The sequence below is a fragment of the Sus scrofa genome, chromosome 12, assembly GCF_000003025.6.
Source record: "Sus scrofa isolate TJ Tabasco breed Duroc chromosome 12, Sscrofa11.1, whole genome shotgun sequence".
NCBI lineage: Eukaryota > Metazoa > Chordata > Mammalia > Artiodactyla > Suidae > Sus > Sus scrofa.
The window spans coordinates 59027970-59037679 of NC_010454.4; positions in this window are offsets into that span (position 1 = coordinate 59027970).

Here is a 9710-nt window from a genome sequence, read left to right on the forward strand (position 1 = left end):
TGTTACCCAAAAAATTATTTATTAAAAAAAAAAAAAAGACAGCACAATAGAAAATAGGACTATTGGAAAATGAAATGTAAACTTTTTAACTATGAAAATAACTTCTTTCATAATAAGTTAAATCCAAATTAAAATCCAGTGAGTTGTAACCTGTGAGATTGGCTAACCTATGATCACAAAGCTTATATTAAATAGCATTGCTCACATCTTTAAAGCTATGAGAACAAGAACATAGCCTGGGGCCAAAGATATTTAAAATAATGATAAAAAATACTTTTCAACCAGTTTAGAAAGTTTTCTAGTGTGCCTCTGTATTGCCTCTGTTCTTTTTCTTCTACGCTTTTCTTCTACACTTTTCCCAGGAAAGCATTCACCCTTCCATATAATACCACCAAACAGATGGACAATAATACTTCTCTATCCTCTCCATCTGTAATCGCCTCTCAAAATGCTTCCTGTTTTCACATTTTCTCTGCTCTGTGGGCTGTCTCAGGCCATCTGCCTTCTGGAATTCCATAAGCTGCAACTCCAGTCCTGCTCTTTAAACAGAACCACTGGGACCCTACTCTTGTCATTTCCGTTTCCATGGGGTGTCCCTTGATTTAGACTCCTCTCTCTTTTTTCTTTTTTTTTTTTTTTTTTTTTTTGGTCTTTTTGCCTTTTCTAGGGCTGCTCCTGGGGCATATGGAAGTTCCCAGGCTAGGAGTCGAATCAAAGCTGTAGCCACTGGCCGACGCCAGAGCCACAGCAATGAGGGATCAGAGCCACGTCTGCTCTGAGCCTACACCACAGCTCACAGCAACGCCAGATCCTTAACCCACTGAGCAAGGCCAGGGATCGAACCCGAAACCTCATGGTTCCTAGTTGGATTCATTAACCACTGAGCCACGATGGGAACTCCCAGTGTCTCTTTTAAATACAATCTGTTGCTCCATAAGGCTTTTCACACCTCATTTCAAAGAGGCCACATCTCGGAGGAAGCTTCATACAGTTTTTCTGGTGGTGGTGGTGGTGGGGGATTCTGAACCTTTTCGTCATCTTTGGTGGTATGTTTTGCTCCTGTCAGGAACTAACTACTCACTTTTCCTCATTCCACAGAATTTTTTTTTAAACTTGCTTTTATCTCTTCTTCATGCTCTGAAATTACTGTGGCTCATCTAAAATCTGTTCGGACTCAGTTGAGGCAAAGATAGGGCTGTGCTAATGCATGGTCCTGCTCCCTGCTCACTGGTGGGGGTCAGATCCCTTCTCAGATCCACTGGCTGGGGGCTCAGGGCCCACCGCATTCCCAGTGTCTGGAGGCTGTCCCCCAGGGCTTCGTGGCAGTGGCACTTTCTCCTCCTCTCCTGTCAGGTTCCCTTACTACTGTGAACCTGGGAAAGCGGTACTTAACCCCGGAGATCCTACATTTCAGCATGGGTCACAACTTAAATGTCTTAAATGGGTCTTGCCTCCTTGACTAAGGCAGAAATTTTTGAGAATTTTATTCAAAGAGTCTGTTTTGTAGATATTCTAGTCTAAGTATTATTTCTATGCAAACTTATTAACTTTAGAGTTTTTTGGTTTTGTTTGTTTGTTTTTGTGTTTTTAGGGCTGGACCCGCTGCATATGGAAGTTCCCAGGCTAGGAATCAAATTGGAGCTGTAGCTGCCAGCTTATACCACAGCCACAGCAACACCAGATCCGAGTGGCATCCACTACCTACACCACAGCTCATGGCAACGCCAAATACTTAACCCACTGATTGAGGCCAGAAATCGAACCTGAGGCCTCAAGGGTACTAGTTGGGTTTGTTACTGCTGAGCCCCAACGGGAACGCCATAATTTTAAAGTTTTTGTGGTGTCCTTCAAGTTCTTATGTGAATTGGTAAAATTGTCTTCTCATATATTCATGATCCTAATTATGAAGGAGGTTATAAAATTGTCAGATAATATTTTATCATTACAATCTCCTTTTTATCATAAAAGTAGAGTTTCGGCCATCATGTTTAACCCTCAGTTCATTGTTTCAGCATTTGCCCCCCGCAACATTGAAAAAATAAAAGCAGCATACATTTTTAGAAAAACTGGGGCAAGAATATTTTTTTGTGGGCAAAGTATCACTTCTCTGAAAGAAAAAGCAGGGATGAAGAGAAAGAAAAAGATAGAGCGAGTTCCTGTTGTGGTGCAGCGGAAATGAATCCAGCTAGTATCCCTGAGAATGCTGGTTTGATCCCTGGCCTAGCTTGGTGGGTTAAGGATCTGGTGCTGCTGTGAGCTGTGGTGTAGGTCACAGACGTGGCTCAGATCCAGCATTGCTGAGGCTGTGGTGTAGGCCAGCCGCTGTAGCTCTGGTTAGATCCCTAGCCTGGGAACTTCCATATGCTGCGGGTATGGCCCTTAAAAAAAGGAAAAAATAGAAAAACTGCCTTATATTTAATTTCAAAGTTTTGTTCTACCTGCAGCAATGCATCCGATTTTTTGTTTTGTTTTTTTTTTTTTTTTGTCTTTTCGCCATTTCTTGGGCCACTCCTGCAGCATATGGAGGTTCCCAAGCTAGGGGTCTAATCTGAGCTGTAGCCGCCAGCCTACGCCAGAGCCACAGCAACGCGGGATCCGAGCCGAGTCTGCGACCTACTCCACAGCTCACAGCAATGGCGGATCATTAACCCACCGAGCAAGGGCAGGGATCGAACCCACGACCTCATGGTTTCTAGCCAGATTCGTTAACCACTGCGCCAAGACGGGAATTCCCAGATATTTTTAATTTTTAAAAATTCCTATAGATTATTCTGTTCCATTCATCTGTTTGTACATTCCTGCCCCACACCAAACTGGTTGCATCGCTTTATTTAAAAAGGAAGATAGGAAGTTTCCCTGTGGCACAAGCCAGGGTTTGATGCCTGGCCTGGGAACTGCCACATGCCGCAGGTGCAGCCAATAAAATTAAATTAAATTTTAAAATACAATAAAATAGAAATTTAATTCTATTTTATTGTATTTTGTATTCTATTTTGTGTCCAGCCTTGCCACAGACACAGTGCTTGATAACGTCTTGGCCCATTGTCTCTCCCACTGAGGATGCTTCCTCAGCTCCAGCCAAGCAGGCTGCAGACACATCACCTGACCAGAGAGAGAGGCTCTCCTGTCAGATGCTGAGCCAACCGCATGGTCTCCGAGGAATGCGGATTGGAAGCACATGAGACCCGAAGTTTGTTTCAGAGAGTGTTCTGATCGGGTATAACAATGGTGAGCTAAGATCATAAAGTGACTTTGTTTTTGCTATCGTCCCTTAAAAAGCTCTTCAGTTTCCAGTTCTTCTCATGGATGAGGGAGCAAAGGGGAGGGAAGAGAGTGAGGAACACTTCATGACTTTTCTGGTCTCTTTTCAGGAAGAAACGCTTCCCCAGGCTGTGACTACAACAAACATGCCATGTCGTAGTTAAGTCTCTGAACATGAATTAAACTTGGGGCCCCTTCCTTCCTGGCCTTGCACTTCTGGTCCCCACCCACAACTTGCCAGCTGTGTCTCTGACCCCTGCAGAGTCAGAGCAGGGGTAGAGGATAAACAAGGGTGCAGGGAAAGCCTTCCTGGTCTGTAGTGTTATCAGCAGGTGGCCTACTCTGCGGAACTTGGTGGGATTTTGAGAGATCCCCCCATGCCAAGGCTCCCTCTCCTGAACTTCGATCAGCCCTGGTGAGAACACTCTTATTTCACCAGGTTGCCCTCTGTTGGAGCAACATTTAAGACTCTTCCAGATGTGATCAGCCCTCCAGGCAGCTCTGTCCTTAGTACCTAAGAGGAACCCCCCCACACACACACTATGCACACAGGTCATGTCTAGCCCATAGGAAGCATCCACGCATCTTCGGCCCCCAAATTTGTGCTTTAAAAAATGTGCGGACACCTTCTGTCAACTTGACGGTGAACAGCTAGTCAGACTGTCTCTTGCCCCTTAAGTTTTTTCGGTGTTTTTTTTTTTTTGGCCATACCCACAGGCATGTAGAAGTTCCCGGGCCAGGGAACAAACCCATGCCACAGAAGTGACCCAAGCTGCTTCAGTGTGGCAACACCAGATCCTTAACCTGCTGTGCCGCAGAAGAACTCCCCACTTAGTTTTATTAAACAAAGACATATATCAGGACACGGAGTTCCCAAAACCCAGGGAACACATACCAGGCTGTCCAGGTGGCCTGTTAAAACCTCTTACTAGGTTTGAACTACGGAACAAGCAAACCTCCCCCCAATCATGTTTCCTCTATGAAGTTCTTTCCAAAAGTTTAGAAATCCTCTTCAGTCCCTTCTTGGATCCCTCTGATACACTCAGTCTGAGGGGCCTAACAGTCCTGTCCTGGGTTCTCTGCCACTACAAATATATATATGTATATAGTCAATTCTGCACGGTGGCCTCTCTCACCATGGCATCTGCTGTCTACTGTCTTATATTCTTAGCAGAAATTCTCATTTAGCACTGTGTTGCATGTAAGCAATAGAGGGAAGGACTGGAGTGGGGGCGGGGGGAGCAGAGCTCTTATCTGCACAGGAGTTGGGGGGCCGAGGGGTCCCACCTGGCATGCTGCTCTGGGATGGCTCTACCAGGATGGTAACTTGTTCGCCATCTCCAAGTGTCTCCCTTCTGTCCCTGTCTGGCCAGCTCCTCCCCCCCGCCCCCCGCCCCGCCTGTTGCCTCCAGACTCAAGCCTGGTGGAGGTGATGGGGACAACTCTTCTTAGGGTGCCTCTGACCCTTGCGGGGGGCACTGTCCAGACCTCAGTGCTGAAGCACCTCGGTTCTCTTTGCCCTTGAAGGAGGCGAAGGCTCTGCCTGCAGCAGCCTCCACCCGCCCTGCCCATACCCCAGACCCTGGCCTCGAGGGCTTAATAATCCACAGCGATGCTCCGCTGCCTCAGCCCTTCCAACCACGAACCACCACGCCTTTGAACCAGCATCTCCTCAGGAGGTCCGATCTTCCCTAAGGGGGCTCAGAGAGGGCCAATGGCTTGTCCAGAGACTCGGGGTGAGAAAGGGAGGAAGTCCCAGTCCACTTCCCGGGAACGGGGAAGAAGACACGCATATCCGGCGTCTTCACCACTGGCTCAGACCTTTCCTAAGAGTTGTGAGTCGGGGGCTGGCCCCGAGGGAGCCCCTCCCACTCTCTAGGAACATATCCCCTTCTATCGGCCTCAAGAAGATCCCTGAATTCCCTGCACCCACATTCGATGCATTAAAGACATGTCCCGGTATAGTCTGGGCGACTCCTAGCTGTGTGGACATTCGCATCCCTTGTACCCAATCCAGGCGAGGAGAGGCTCACGGGCATCTCTAATGACATCCTTGAGGGTGTAGATGGGACGGTCCCTCTGAAAGTTTTGCAGAATCTGGATGTTGCAGAATCACGACGAAGGGACTGTGGCCGTTCAGAAAAGAAGGGCCAATCGGAAGACAGAATGAGCAGCCAGATAGGCTCCGCTGGACTGCCCAGCTCCACACAGGACCTGCCACCTCCTTAGGCACTGTAAAGGATCAGTGTGGGACCAGGCAAGGGAGGTAGGCGGGTTGTGGTTGAGGAGAGGGGTTTGAGAGGGCATCCCAGGGAGCCTGCAGCTGGCCCTCAGGGGGCTGGGCATGGGTCCTGCCTGGCAGCCAGGGAGTTTCACAGGGGGACCTTGCCCAGCTCCAACCAGGGCTGGTGGTGCTCCGGTTGGAGGCTCCGCCTGGTGTAGACAGCAGTCCGCAGGACTGTTTAAGTATCCCAACATGGCTGGTAAGATAGGGTATCTGCTGACCCTTGCAGCCCGCACCCCCCTTTATCCAGAGGACCCTCGAGTTTGGGACTAGGCACTTCAGGAATCCTAAGTAAGGGAGGCTGGTACAAGCCACACTTAGGCTCAGAGGTAATTCAAGGCTTCACCTCATCTACGGGGATCATGTTCAGGACACACGGGGATGTTCGGGGGGCAAGTCCTTTGTTGGAAAAACACCTGGACGTTCACCATTGCCAGATGGTTACTTAAAACATGATTTTGCTCTACCTTAATATAGAACACACTGATGGCACATTTAACAAGGGTTTAAAATTTATGTTTCCTCCAGCTTCACTGAGGTATGATCGACATCACTTAGCACATTTTTAATTAAATTAAATGCTTGGCCAGTGTCATTCAGCAATATGAGAGCTTGAATAACCATGACATTTAAATAGAACTGCCGTACAGTAGTAATTCTGTCACTGTTTTATTTCTTTTTCCTTGGTTTATAAGAGTCTCACTCATCAGGGTGTAGCTGTTAGGGAAATGGGAACATGGGCAGAGTATTTAGGATTGTAGTCAATATTGTGATTTAGCTGAAGAGAGCAGTGGGAACTCAAAGGCAAAGACAGGTGACACATGCTCATCCCAACACCTTGTAACATTCATTCAATCTGCCCCAAGTCTGCAGAATTCTTCACTCCCAAATGCAGACAATTACAATGGCCCTTGAAATCCCTGATCATATATTCTTTAATGTATTGTCTTCTCATGATCACTACTCCTGAGAAGAGACATGGAGACAACTGGATACGGTTTTACCTCTCCTCTTATACAGAGTCAACCAGAACAGATGCGGAGGTATTTTCCCCGCACAGCTCAGAACCATGTGGTAGGAAAACATAGCTGATACGAACAGGAAGATTGCCCACGTGAAACGCAAGTATGGGATTCTGACAGTTTTTTCAGGGCGTTTTCAAATGTTTAAGGATAATTTTGTATCTAGTAAAGGGATGGTTTTGTAGTTTTTATGCAAGCCCATTCTGCCTCTATATTCAAGAATAATTTTTAAAATGACAAGGCTAGGAGTTCCTGTCGTGACTCACTGATAAAGAACTCAACTAGTACCCACAAGAACAGGGGTTCAATCCCTGGCCTCGCTCAGTGGATTAAGGATCTGGCATTGCCATGAGCTGTAGTGTAGGTCACAGACACGGCTTGGATCCCATGCTGCTGTGGCTATGGCAAAGGCCGGCAGCTACTAGACCCCTAAGCTGGGAACTTCCATATGCCGTGGGTGCAGCCCTAAAAAGACCAAAAACAAACAAACAAACAAACAAACAAATGACGAGGCTACAAGAGAAACGCTGGATTAATAAACTAAATCCGGAAAGACACACACACCCGCAGCTCCCTAACCCCAGCTGAGAAGCTGGGAGATGTGTGAAGAGCACCTCTTTCTTTTCTGTGCAAAAGCCACAAAAATTGCTCTTTGGCCCAATGGGGCATCATTGTTCCACTGGAAACAATCCAAGGATGTACTACTGGGAAAGCTGTCTCAGAGTGCGGCCGGACCCCAGACTGGCTCTTTGGGCCTGTCCCCTGGAACTGCCAAGCCTGCACCCTGCCCTCCCTGCCCCCAACCTACTGGGCTCAGGGTTACTCCTTATGAAGGGACTTGAATAAGCATGCTTCCCATCTTGCAGTGAACTGGAGAGCTCATTTTCATTATTTGAAAAATCTAATACAGACATTTGACAACGTGGGCAGTCTACCCAGAATAATGAAGAAAGTTTCTCAATTTGTCTTTGCAGATAAATAGCCCACTGATGTCACAACGCGGTCCTTCCAGAGAAAACACCGAAATTAATGAACAATTGTTTAAGATTGTCACTGGGTCATGAACAACTGATAAACATGTCAATTATCTCAAGAGAAAACTAGATAAGGTAAGAAATATATTTTTTAAAATATTATTGAGTTTGGAGTTCCCATAGTGTCACAGTGCAAACGAATCCAACTAGGAACCATGAGGTTGTGGGTTCAATCCCTGGCCTCGCTCAGTGGGTTAAAGATCTGGTGTTGCCATGAGCTGTGGTGTAGGTCACAGACGCGGTTCCGATCCCACATTGCTGTGGCTCTGGCATAGGCCAGCGGCTATAGCTCCAATTAGACCCCTAGCTTGGGAACCTCCATATGCCACAGGTGGTCCTAAAAACAACAACAAAAGTTACTGAGTTTGCTTCCAAGAAAGCCAGGCAAGTATATTTATAATAAGTTTTCTCTTGGTATAAATTAAACTTAATGTTTTGGGGTTTTTTTACCACTCCTACTTCCCAGTTTTTCAATCTGTTTTCAACTAGTTTTAACTTATACTGAAAATGAATCATTAAAAAATTAACACAAGCACATCCAGGGGAGCGCTCGTTTCCCCCTTTCCCTTCCAGCTCACACGAGGATGTTAGGAACGGAGATTCTGTCCCTTCCTTCATCCTGGTCTGCGTTTCTCATGTCTCTGAATGTTACAAAATACCCCCGCATGTTGTGAGTACAACGTTCGAACGCCTGGATGAGCTGCTACTGTTGGAATATAAACCCTGATAAAATACTACACGAGAAGGTACAGGCTGAAAGACACAGGAACATTCCAGAAAAGGAATGCTTGCCCTGGAGAGGGATGGGAGCAGACCCTAAGCACTTTTCTCCACGTGGCTGCGGCGCCCCCCTCCGCGGATAAACACGCATGCGCTCCGGCGGGGTCGGAAAGGCCGGGTTCGCGCGCCCGCCCTCTTGTGGCCAGTATGGGGCAGCGCAGAGAGGCTGGCCGCCTACCCAATAGCAGAAACTAAATTTTCGGTTTCATCTAAATTACCTGAATTTGTGGGCGTACCTTGTCCGCAGCACTCCCTTATAATACCTTTTCTTTACCTGCGGTGTATAACAATGTCTCCACTTTCCATTTTCATTTGATTAGTTTGTGTTCTTCCTCTTTTTCTTGATAGTAAAGGGAAGGTTTCACCTCCACTCTCCATCATCTAGCCTTCATCTCACTGGAATGTATACACTGAGCACCACCCGCGTCAAGCCTGCCGAGCCGCCTTGTTCTGTTGCCTCCATCGCTCTCGGAAGGTAAAGCGCTCCCTTCGGCTCTCCCACCTCGTTCCAATTTGGCCTTACTGCTCACTCAGTAATCATTGAGGACGCCTTGTGTTAAGGGAGCCCCGGTTTCCAACAACCCCCCTAGATCAGCCTCAGCCTGTGAAGGACAGCCCACAGAACTGGAACATTTTCCAGCCTTACGCCCCCTGCCTGTTCTGGATTGCCCACTTCTCTGAGCCTTTTAACCTCCCCTTTCACCGTTTGCCAGGCAGGTCTGGCATGTCTGCTTAGTGCCAAGCCACCTATTCCTCAGGGGCTCCAGAGCCCTCTCTGGCAGTGGGTCGGCACCCCCTCCTGGCATCCTCACCAGAGTGTTTAAATCCTTACCACAGGAGAGCGTTCCTTTTCAGTAAACCGTCCAGCACTCAGCTGTATGTTCTGCACTCTGGTCCAGCATCCTCAGCATCTAGACCCACACTATCCTGGTTCCTACAGGCACACGCTGGCCACGCCTGCAGCAACTGAATAGTTCTCTTCCTTGCTTATCAAGCCCAATGTTTCCCCTGCAGGGTTTTGTGGTGACTTGACCCTAGTTATTGGTCTAGTGATCAGGAGGTGGGGAAAGAGTAAATTGTGAGAGGGGCACAGGTTTTATCACAAAGTAGAAGCCTCGTCTGCTTCATCTTCAAACTAGACTTGGGAGGATCGGGTCCCGTTTGACCTCCCAAAGAAGTCAGACGTGTTTACAGGGTTTGGCATCAATCTAAATATCCCCATCCCAAGTCTCGGGGTTTCCTCCCTCCAAACAAGGTCCTGATGTAGGCATAGCAAAGTTCCTGGGATCAAGAATTCAACTTACCTGAAGTTAAGCTTTGCTCCTTCAG